This window comes from Drosophila willistoni, assembly GCF_018902025.1.
Source record: "Drosophila willistoni isolate 14030-0811.24 chromosome 2R unlocalized genomic scaffold, UCI_dwil_1.1 Seg200, whole genome shotgun sequence".
Taxonomy (NCBI): domain Eukaryota; kingdom Metazoa; phylum Arthropoda; class Insecta; order Diptera; family Drosophilidae; genus Drosophila; species Drosophila willistoni.
The window spans coordinates 6188099-6199797 of record NW_025814051.1 but is presented as its reverse complement, the minus strand read 5'-3'; the positions used below and the strand labels follow the sequence as shown (position 1 = coordinate 6199797).

General features: G+C 34.1%; 2 long non-coding RNA genes across 5 annotated transcripts; both read right to left on the bottom strand.

Moving 5' to 3' along the window:
- Nucleotides 1-6067: 6067 nt before the first annotated feature.
- LOC124460363 lies at nt 6068-7418 on the bottom strand. The gene is made up of 2 exons (XR_006954285.1): nt 7093-7418; nt 6068-7039 (listed from the first exon to the last, which is right to left on the bottom strand). It is a non-coding gene; the product is annotated as an uncharacterized LOC124460363 (long non-coding RNA).
- Nucleotides 7419-8256: 838 nt separating this feature from the next.
- LOC111518778 lies at nt 8257-10843 on the bottom strand. 4 transcript variants are annotated; one of them, XR_006954310.1, is made up of 7 exons: nt 10716-10843; nt 10498-10645; nt 10148-10433; nt 9301-10059; nt 9066-9243; nt 8734-9007; nt 8257-8683 (listed from the first exon to the last, which is right to left on the bottom strand). It is a non-coding gene; the product is annotated as an uncharacterized LOC111518778 (long non-coding RNA). The 4 variants fall into 4 exon arrangements; XR_002724077.2 differs by having other exon boundaries at nt 8257-8655; XR_002724078.2 differs by having other exon boundaries at nt 8761-9007.
- Nucleotides 10844-11699: the final 856 nt, after the last annotated feature.

Sequence of the window (11699 nt, the reverse complement as noted above, 5' to 3'; positions counted from 1 at the left end):
AATTATGGTTGGGATCTGAGATCAGTAAGAAACAGCAGCAGCAAAGTCAGCAAGTCAAGTGCAATGGACTTTCGATTTCTTGGCTTTGCCACTTGTTTTTTTTGTTTCGTTTTTTTCCAGCTTTCTGTTTTTTATACCCTTGCAGAGGGTATTATAATATTGGTCAGATGTTTGTAACGCACAGAAGGAGACGTTTCCGACCCCATAAAGTATATATATTCTTGATCAGCATGAGAAGCTGAGTCGATAGAGCCATGTCCGTCTGTCCGTCCATGCGTAAACGTTTTACTCAGCCGTTTTAAGAGCTATCGGGCTGAAATTCTGTGCTTTTTATTATCTGGAGCAGATCAAGAAATTTATCAGGATCGGACCACTATATCATATAACTCTAGAAGAAACATTTTTATAAAAATTGGAGTATCGCTATGAAATTTACATATGTGATAATATTGGATATAAAACCCCAGATCACAAAATTTGAATGTGATCGGATAAATATAACACGAGATACAGTCAATATAATAATCGGCTCTGTTTACTACGTCTTTCGTCATCAACAGAGTACATGCATACACACAGGAAAAGAGGAAAGAAGAAGAAAGTATAAAGAGTAAAATTGTTTTCTTTGTATATTGATGAATAGAGTTGCAGAAAAAAATTTTGAACATGTAAAATTATTATTACCAAGGACTGCAAGGGTATAAAAACTTAGGCATAGCCGATGTTAGCTTCTTTGATATTTTTTTCTTATTTTTTGTTTGCTGTTTTTCTGCTTTATCTGCGTTAAACTTGATTAATGCGGCAGCTCGTGCTGAGGACTTTAAAGGTTCTCTGTCTGTTGATTCTTAAAGGTTCACGACACATACCGAGGGTACGAAAAATTCTAAGGATTCATTATGTTTTAGCAAAAATAATGAAAAAAAAAAAACTATATTATTTTATTTGTCGCCCTTATTATTAACGATTTGTAATTTGTTTTAAAATTCTTATGCGCTTTTTTTTATGTGAACATGATCGAAACTTTAGAATTTTTCAAAATACTATAACTTCTCCCAATTGCTCTCAAGTGGATACTGAAGTTGAATCAAAAAGCATTAACGTTTCAAGTATCAAAGGTTGTATAAAAATCTATTACGTTTTCTTAAATCGTTGGTTTAACTCCCAAAACTACCTTAAAAATTATAAGTTAATTTTTGCCACAAAATTACATCACCCAAAATTCAATTAATAAAAAATTGGTCTGTAAAATTATTATATTATCATTAAAAATGTTGACGGATCATGACATTCTTACAGTTAGACTAGTTTTCTTACAATTACATAGTTTTTTTATATCCTTGTTATTTATATGTAATGTTTCTCAAATAAATTGCAATTGCCAAACTAAACCTTAACCTATGACATAATGTGTCCATTATATATTCAATCTTTTCATTGTACTTTATCGAAATTAAATATAATAAAATTCTTAACTTTTTGATGATTAATAAATTTTTGCATTTAATACTCCAAGTTAATATTTTGCTAAGTTAACTACTTCCCAAGTCGTTTAAAATTTATGGTTATATTTATTGTTGCACACCATTTTTCTAGTCGTTCTCAATTTTTGTTGATAGTTGTTGTTATTTTTTTTTCTCGTATTTGTTGGCTTTTTGCTGCAATCCGACTACCACAAAAGGCAACGTTTGTCGCCCCAACTCAGCCGAAACTCAACAGGTTGCTGTTAATGAACGCCCGCGCAGTGATGAGTGCAAAAGCGTGGTGAGGGAAGGGGGAAAAGGCCCAATGGGGAAAAAGACATGAAGGAAGTCTCGGCGGTGCCAACGCAAATGGTTAGCAATTACTTTATGCGTTCGCCTGCCGTCAACTGATTACAAGTCCCTTTCGACTGCACCTTTTGGAGGCTGTGACTGTGGCCTCCTATACTACCTACACCGTTCCCTACGTGTGCGGTAGAATGCACGAATGCGTTTCAATATAATGAAATTCATTTGTCCTACCCACCACCACAACCACCAGTAACAGCAATAGCACCATCAGCACCACTCCTCCAGCTTCATCATCATCATAATCATCATCATCATCATCAACAACATCTCCTTCTCAAGGGTTTTACTCTCTGACTCGCTTTCTGGCGGTGGTGCCAAGTTGCGGCGTCGGCGGCTAACCTTGAATCTTTTTTTCTTGTTTTTTTTTTTTTTTTAAGTAGAAACGAGAATTTACTCCTCCACTGCAAAAACTTGTTACACAGCAACAAAAACAAAAATTATATATATGAACATACAAAAATACATATATATTATATATTTCTATGTATATATGTGTGTGTATGTATGTATATGTATTCGCCCGTCTGGCCACTTGATCTTGATCCGGACCGTTGTCTGCTGCGGCTGCTGCGACTGTTGCTAATTCATAGGCTCAACCCAAAAGCCGCGTGTAAAACGCAAGAAAAAAGTTACGTTGATTAAACGTTGCTGTGTTGATATTATTAATAAACATAAATTTCTGTTTAAACAGTTGTTAAATAATCGTTTTTTAGTACTCATATTGACAGACTCAAGTGGCGGAAAGGAAGTAGGAATTGAAACAAAAGGATGAACCAACAAAAAATATAAAAAAAGGTGTGTGGTTTTATAGTTGACTGAACAGAGGTATGAAGAGAAAACTCCAAGGATAGGAAATGAGATTCAAGATAACGTGGGAGTAAATGATATAATCGTTTTTTAAACTTCGCATCCTTCTCTTAGACTATTTGGTTATTTTTTTTCATCACTTTAAAAAAATATTGTTATTTTTTGGGGTATTTAAATATATAAAACTGTTTTAGATATTATAAAATATTAATTACCTTCAGGAAATATTTTTTTCAATAAATTGTGTTTATAACAATACCGTTTGATTCTTGTTTAAATAAATTTCAAGAAGGATTGAAAGTTTTGTTCACGTTCTTGATGACTTTTTTTTTTTTAGACAAGTGATAGCGACTAATAAGCACATTACAATATCCTGCCGGCCCAACGTCACAGCCACTTAATCAACCATAGATGAACCTCAAGAAAGTGGACCATAAATCACGTTTAAGATTGAAGTGTAGAGCCTTCAAGCACCTTTCACCCATAAATGGCCAAGAAGCCACTTGCTCAGGCGGCCTTTTTCTAATGATAACATTAAAATTGTGTTAAGAAATTAGCTAAAAGAAAACCCCTGCAAGTAGAAGGCAAAGTAATGGTTAAGAAAGAGAGGAGAAAAATCAAGATGCTACTAGTCAGCCTGTTTGACTAGTAAGTCGTAAATCATGTGAAGAGGAGCTTGCTCTCAGAGACAACATTTTCCACATTATGCGATAGCAAAATGTGCACGTCAATTAAGATACGCCAAGGAATGTGCCAACACACTGAACACTGCGTAGAAAAAAAAAAAAAAAACTGCTGCTGCTGGCGGTAGACAAAGAGGCAGGTGGAACTTCAATTTGAACTGAAAGTCGAAACTAGAACCCAGAAGCTTGTCGTCTGGCACTTTTGTCAACTTACTTAACAGTTTTTACGCCTGTCAAGTCGTAAATCTCCAACTTCAACCAAGACAACATTGAATTGTGGAGAAGATGTGGTGTATAACTAGCTAACTAATTTAAATCGAACTACGAAATGAAGGTAACCAACGCCCTAAAAGAGTAAGAAAAGCTCAATAAATTAATAAACCATTCCCACATGATGCTAAATGATCTAAGTTTTACATTAATTAAGCAGATTGCTTGATTTATTGGCATATCAAGTGTCTGCACTTTATATGACTTTTATCATTATCATCATCTTGATCTTCATTTTGTTGCTTCATCCTTTTTGTTGCGCTCTGCACAGACAATTTATGTCTGCATTTTGTGTAGAACGAATTGTCAGAATTCTAGACACTCAGTCGAGGGTATTTCTTCTTCTGCTCCAGCTTCCCAGTCTTTCTCCTCTGCATCCCTATCATTCAATTATCCATCCCATCATTCCAACGTCGTCGTCATGTTTGCCGTCATCCACATTGTGGTCGTCTCTTCAACTTGTGCGTGCCAATTTTCTCCTTATTAATAAAGATAAATAACTTAATGATTATTATATTATGTTGCTTTAAAGTGTTCTTTTTAATTTAACAGACATTTTAAGAAAATGTCCACAATTCTTTAATTATATTAAGTGATTATTATATCGTCTCGCCGACTTGGGTATACCATACACCAGGTGAAACAAATATTTAAAATTTCGAAAACCAAAAGTATGTCTATTAAATTGTTTTAACATCAAACAATTGATTTAACATCTCGCTCACTCTACAAACACACGAGCACTCTTGCGCCGCCACTAGCCAACGTCCAATTCTGTCCAATTATGAATCGCGTAGCAAAATACGTTCATACGTATATTTTGTATGTTTCTAATCCGATTTCAAATTTGGTAGTTTGATAGAAATAGATAAGATTTATTAGTCTGCCAAATTTGATCGCGATGGTCAACAAATTGCAAGAGCCAATCGGTTTTTTCTAAATTATGGAGGCGTAAGTGGCAACATATTAAAATATATGTATTCTGCGCGCATACTAAGCCAGTATACATACTAAATTTGGTGACTTTAGCTTTGTTAGTTTTCGAGAAAATTAGTTTTGTTTAATTTGTGGGGCGGAAATGGGTGTGGCAAAATTTTTAAATAGTCAATGTCTGCGCGTCTATTAGGCCAGCTTACTTACCAAATTTAATTCCGGTAGCTTTCATAGTTTTTAAGAAAATCAGTTTTATGTGAATTGCGGGGGCGGAAGGGGGCGTGGCAAAAAGTTGGAACAACCATTTTTTGCACGCTAACTAAGCAAGTATATAAACCAAATTTGATGTCTCTGTTATACTTTTTAAGAAAAACAGTTTTATGTAAATTTTGGGGGCAGTTTTTGGTAAATTTGATAAAGTGTAAAAACGCATTTTGTTATTTTATACGTGAAAATATATAGTACCTAGTAAAATACGTTTTTACGCATAATTTGTAGACGGATTTCAAAAGGATATAGGAAAATGAATAGGACTTGTGTGTCGAATTTGACTACGATAGTTGTTTTTTGTAAGCATCGATAAGCTAATGCTGTTGCTTTTAGCAATTTTTAGGCTAAAAAAATTACAAAAAAAAAGAAGTGAGTCATATCGCCGACTTATGTACATGTATACCATGCACCAAGTCAAAATTAAAAAATTTATAAATTTGTTTGTATTTATAAAAAATTCATTTTACATGTTTATAAACGTAGATCGCTACCTGCCAAAGGCCAACTCCAGTCAAAAAACAAAAACTGCGCATTTACTATGCCTGTATAGCAAATTTGATGACTCTAACCAATATAGTCGTTGAGAAAAACAGTATTTTTCTCTATTTTGAACAGTAAGTATTATACAGCTGAAATTTGTAAGCCTCTATAAGTAGCTCCCATAGAAAAGGCAAAGTCGCGAACAGTGACTTTTCTTAATAACTTCGTTATTCTCTGAGCTATTGTCGTGAAATTGAATATTGGTGAATTAATTACACATATGTATAAAGACTATGCCAAATTTGATCAAGATCGGGTGACTATATCAAATAGCTCCCATAGGAACGATCTTTTAAAAACAGTGACTTTTGTCAATAACTTCGTTACTTTTGACGCCATTGCTTTCAAATTAAACATATGTTAGTTTAATGTATCTGTTAATGACTGTGCCACAACTATATCATATAGCACCCATAGGAACGTTTGGTGGAAAACAGTGACTTTGATCAATATCTTCGTTATTTCCTATGCTAAGATTGTAGGCCGTTCTTTCGGAAACATTTAGCTTAAACGTTTTTCCACTTTGATGGCCATAGGTAAGGAAAGAGTTACCAAAAATGTTGCAAGGGTATACAAACTTTGACGCGGTCGAAGTTAGCCCCGGCCCTCTGGTTTTATTATTTTAAAACTTTTTGAGCCCATTCGATGTAACTATGAATGTTCCTATTTTTCTGACCATAGTTGTACCAGGTTTTTTAAAAATAAAATATTATTAATATTAAATATACAGTGACGTCAACTTTTTGGTCTTGAAAAATTGTTTATTGTGGAACATTAAATATTGCCAGAAATGTTTTTCAGCTTTTAAGAAACTCTTCATAGAATCATTATAGACTTGATCAGTTGCTAACAATTTGGCCTTGTTCTGGACTCACGTAGTCCAAAGTAGAAAGGCAGCCATGGTTATCAAGCAAGTATCTTGTAAATTGTAACGTCTCTGCATATGAAAAGCTGAATTTGAAACTGTCGTAGTTGTCGGAAATAAGAAAGAATAATCCATCGAATAATCATAATCATAATCAATATCTGTCGAATTATCCTTTGAATTGTTCAAATATGGAAAAGATGAGTTGACCTTCTTTATCCATTTTAAATATTTAGGGACTGGGAGGAATTCCACCATTTGAGTGTGAGCTCCCGGAAATGGGGGGTATCGCAATTCCGTACAAATTGTTTTCGCAAACCAATGGAGCACCTTCTTCATAATCGGAATATTTTATTTCATTTTTTGGTTCGGTGCAGATATAACCACGGACTGGCCCCTCATGGAACATTTGAAAACAAGCAGCGTAAGGAAAAGTCTCTAAACGCACTAATTCCAATCGGTCATATTCTAGCTCGTACTCGGTAACGTGAAAAAAATGCGAGAGAATCAGAACCACTTTGGAATACGAGCCTGCCTACTAAATATAATAGTTTTGATTGACTTAGGTGCGCACCTATTTTTAAAACCATGCGGTATAATCACATTTATATTCTTTAAACTTTTCAATGAATGTTCCGATATTCACGGGCCTTATGGTTTTTGAGTCCCATGGTATAAATCTATCTAGATACGCCAATCCAATATTGTGCAAATACGTATTCTTATGATAACTCTCATGCCTTACAAATCGTTGTATCCGAAACCGTTGGGTAGTATTGTCTCCTAAGTTAGTACAACCCGCATATACAATATAATTTGCTCTTACATCCTTTGGTGACGAACTATAAGGGAGAAATTTTTGTTATCTGGCATTTGCCTTGGTACAGTCACCTACGCCTTTCCTAATGCTGTTGTTAAGACCACACGATGTGATATTACTGCTCCGCCGGCATGAAAACCTTTCCATTTTTTTTCTGGGCCAATATTGATTTATGGTTCATTCCTAATTATCCACACTCGATATGGGGCATCCTTGATATCGATGGGAGTACCGACATAATCAATTGAATGAACGATCCAAGCCGATAAGATTATTAAAGCTAAGACTGACAAAATGAAAGACGTATGCATTGCAGTTAATGCAAATATTTGATTATACAATAAATTTTAACAAATGGACTAAATTTGTTGATTACTATTACTTTGCACACTTGATATTGTTACAAATATTTAGTTGATAGTATTCAGTTGTATACTTATAGCAATTCAATGAAGTTTACTTAGTCATAGCTCTCTTTCAAATCAAAACTGATTTAAGTCGTCCGTCCGTCGGTGCATATGCGTTTTACTCAGCCATCTTAAGAGCTATTGGGATAAAACTTGAATTTGAGCTACTTATAGCCCCGGTAAGATAAAGTATCAAAATTGTCAGGATCGGACCACAATATAATATAGCTCTAGAATAAACATTTTCATAAAAATTGAAGTATCCCCATGAAATTTACTATGATAGTTTGCATATAAAACCTCAGATCCCAAAGATCCCAGATTTGAATTTAATCGGATAAATAGAACACAAGTTACAGTCAATATCAATCGGTTCAACCGCTGCCGGCAGCGATGCTTGCTGCTTACTACGTCATCATCAAATCAACAGAGCACATGAATACACGCACAGAAGCAACGCTACATGAACTGTATGTGTATGCGTGCCGTGCTTTGCTAAGGGAATGCTGGAAGAAGAAGAAAAAATTGTAGTAGTTATGTTTTGTTTGTGTTGATGAATTGAGTTGCAGGGAAAGAAATTTCGAAAAGTAAAACTATTATTGCCAAATGCTGCAAGGGTATATAAACTTCGGCATAGCCAAAGTTAGCTTCTTTGATATTTATTATTATAACCATAGACCAAAAAGAAGAAGTCATTCCCAAAGAACAGATGCCATGGAATAATTATAGAGGTTTATTAGAGACTGAAATTATACATTTATTAAGCAGCCACAAAAAAGTGTCGGTTATAATTCACAGATCGCAGCATACTAATAATAATAAGAAATAGACATACACCATCAATTTTGTTCTGTTTTTACATAGTCCAAACTAAAAAAATACACAAGACTATAAAGCAAGTTTCTTGTAAATTGAAACTGTTTCGGGTTTCAAAACCTGAAATAGTATTGTTCGAATAATCGGAATAGTTAAAAGATGAATTAACTGCCCGTATCCAATTGAAGTAATACGAAATGTTGGCGTATAGTCCAATACGTTTTGGATTATTGTAATCGAATAAGGCCACGCCGTGCAATTCATTTGAGCATACCAATGGCCCACCCGCATCACTAGATGAATAATCAGTCGTGTTAGAGCAAATTTCAGATACTTCGAAATCAGGTAAGTTTTCGCTACACCAGCTGTTGCTTTGAACAAATACTTTTGCTTGTATCAAATTTAAAGGAAATTCCTGACAAAACAAAAGGTGGAGGGCAAAACTTAAGCAGAACACAATATTAATTTTAAGTGAAATCTTTTAAATAAAAACCTTATCATCCTTTCCCCAGCCACTAACCATACACAATGTATTTGATAGTACAGGCCTTTTGGCCAAAGCCACCGCTTTAATTGTCGGCGAACCCCACGGTATAAAGCCATTTAACAAGACGATAGCAATATCGTCTTTCACATATATATCCGAATGTTTTACAACTTGCTGGATTTGATATTTTTGAGTATTTTCGTCTTCTTTATTTCTATAATTACATCCGGCAACAATAAAATATTGATTGTATGCAATATCGCTTGGGGCATAGTATGTACTGTTGAAAATATTAGTGATTTTGGGTAATGCAATAAGTTTTAGATAATATAACCTACGGAAGAAAGCAAGATTCTGCTGTCAAAACGACACGTTGTGATATAACCGCTCCGCCACAATGTACTTGACCATAGCCCAGATCATTTATAACACGTCCACCCATCCATACTTGATAAGGGGCTTGTCTGATATTAATAGGAACGCCATTTAAAATCCTATATGAATTGCCTACTATAGCTGTGATTGAATGGATATTGATCACATCTTGTTAATCTTCTAGCAATTAAAACTCACCAGGACTTGGAGGAACTAACCAAGTCAAAAAAATAAATACTGCCATGAATTTCATATTATGTTAAACCTTTAAGTATGAATAAATTTTATTTTATTTTATGAATTTTAAAAATTTATTACATGTATTCAAAATATTTAACTTGTGTTGTGTACAAGAAATTTGAGTATTTTATTGTGACATTAAATTTTTTGATTATATTCGCTAGGCATGTTTTGGTTTTATGATGCCAAAGCAGATCTGATTATTGATATACTTATACTTAAATTAACATGGGCATTTTTTTTCAGTAATATTTAGTTAAAGTTAACACAGAAGTTACAAATGTACATAGATGACAATTTGAAGTTTTTATATATTAAGAATCTTGTTTTGGATGGAAGTCGATCTACTTACACCCAAACCAGAAAGGCAGATAAAGTTGTTAGGAATCCGGTTTGCACATTATAACTTCTTTGTATATCAAAAGCTGAATTATTTAAATATGCCGAATTGTCCATAGATGAATTAACCTTTTGGATCCAATCGAGATAATAAAACACATTAGTGCATATTGAAAAATTAATTTTGGATTGGCTATTTAAACTCATTATTCCGTGCAATGCATTTGAGCAAACCAATGGGTCACCTCTATTCGGAGAATACATATCTTTTATAGGAGTGCATATTTGAGTGATTTTAATATTAGGAATGTGTTTTGCGCATTCACTGTGACTCCAAGGACGTGTTGGTATATTAACCAATGTGCGTTCAATTGCGTCCTGGAAACAAAAAATACGTGAAAAATTTTTAATTCTAAACAATAAATATAGAGATCGAAATGAAGTATTTATGATAAGTAATACACACTTCATTCCAGAAACTGATCAAACATTTGTCGCCTGGCTTTAATTTGCTATTGGGAAGATCCACAGCTTTGATAGTTGGCGTATTCCATGGTATAAAACTATATGTAAACACCATGGCAATATCGTTATATTTCTCTGATAATGATATATTATATTCCGGATGTCGTACAAGAGATTGTATACGATACTTGTGAGAATTGTCATAATAATCACTTTCTTCAGTTATGCCGGCTATGATAATATATTGATCGTATAATTGGAACAAATCATAAGGAGAATTCCATGAACTGTGAACGAAAAATATTAATCTGTAGAGTTTTGCTGACATAAATCCGTGTTAAAGACATCTACTTATCAAAGCAAGACGCTGCTGTTAAGACGATTTGTTGAGATATAATCGATCCGCTACATATTATTTCATTAACAGTTAAATCATAATATTCGATTCGTACTTCATATGGTGATATTTGGGCATTCAATAAAACATCATCCTTTTCAGCTATAATTCAATAGATATATGAATGTCAATTGTGCTGTCATTTTGATAAAATCTAAAAATGAAAGCTTACCATCTACTGGAAAAATTAACCAAGCCCACAAAACAAATTGTGTTGCATATAACAAAGTGGCATTTTTATACATATGTATCACAAAATTTTACAGCATTAATTTCATTTGAAATTTTGAAAAATACTATATATACCTAATAAATATGTGAAGTATATAACTAAGAAATCAATTTCATGTTCGCAAAAAAAATGAGTCTATTTTTTTTATACACTTATTCATTAACGAGATGAAGTACTTATTTGCATTCCTTACCGCTTTCTTGCTCAACACTCAACTACTACACTAGTCTATAAATCGAAAGGACATGGACATTAGAATGATTGCAGGTGTTATCACATCTAAAATTTCGATTTCGATAAAGGGCAACGATCTGTATGGCAATGTTAACAAGTGTAATTGGTAGTCCTAGTCGGCAATGTGTTGTATGCAGTAGTAGTAGTAGTAGTATTAGTTGTAGTAATAGTAGTAATGGTAGGTAGGTACCTGTTTAACCAGATGAGATACAACATTGACAACAAGACTGACGACAACTAACTACAGCAAACAAGACGACATCGACGACGACCCACAGTCTTATGGAGAAATATGGCACATGCTGCCAAATGTAATTGTAATTTTCTCTGGACTCTATACCACAAATTTAGCAAAAAAAAAACCCAAGACAAGTCAAGAAAACTCGCATAGAAAATAGGTGTCAACGCGCATGCGCGCCTGAAGTTGTCAGCACATTAATTTCATTTGCATTTCCGCTTTGTTGACGATGGTTTTGGTTTGGAGTTTCGCATTTCGCACATATGTATGTATGTATGTATGTACATACTAAGTATTTGCTGCATGGGTTGTACTCGATATTTTTTCCTATTTGCCCACAGTGGCAGCAGACTCGTGCCATGATTTTCTTGGGGCCCACTTTATCGTTGGAGAACTGAACTGAATCTCGAGCCGCCAAACATGAATCACACACGCATGAAAAGGAAAAAAGG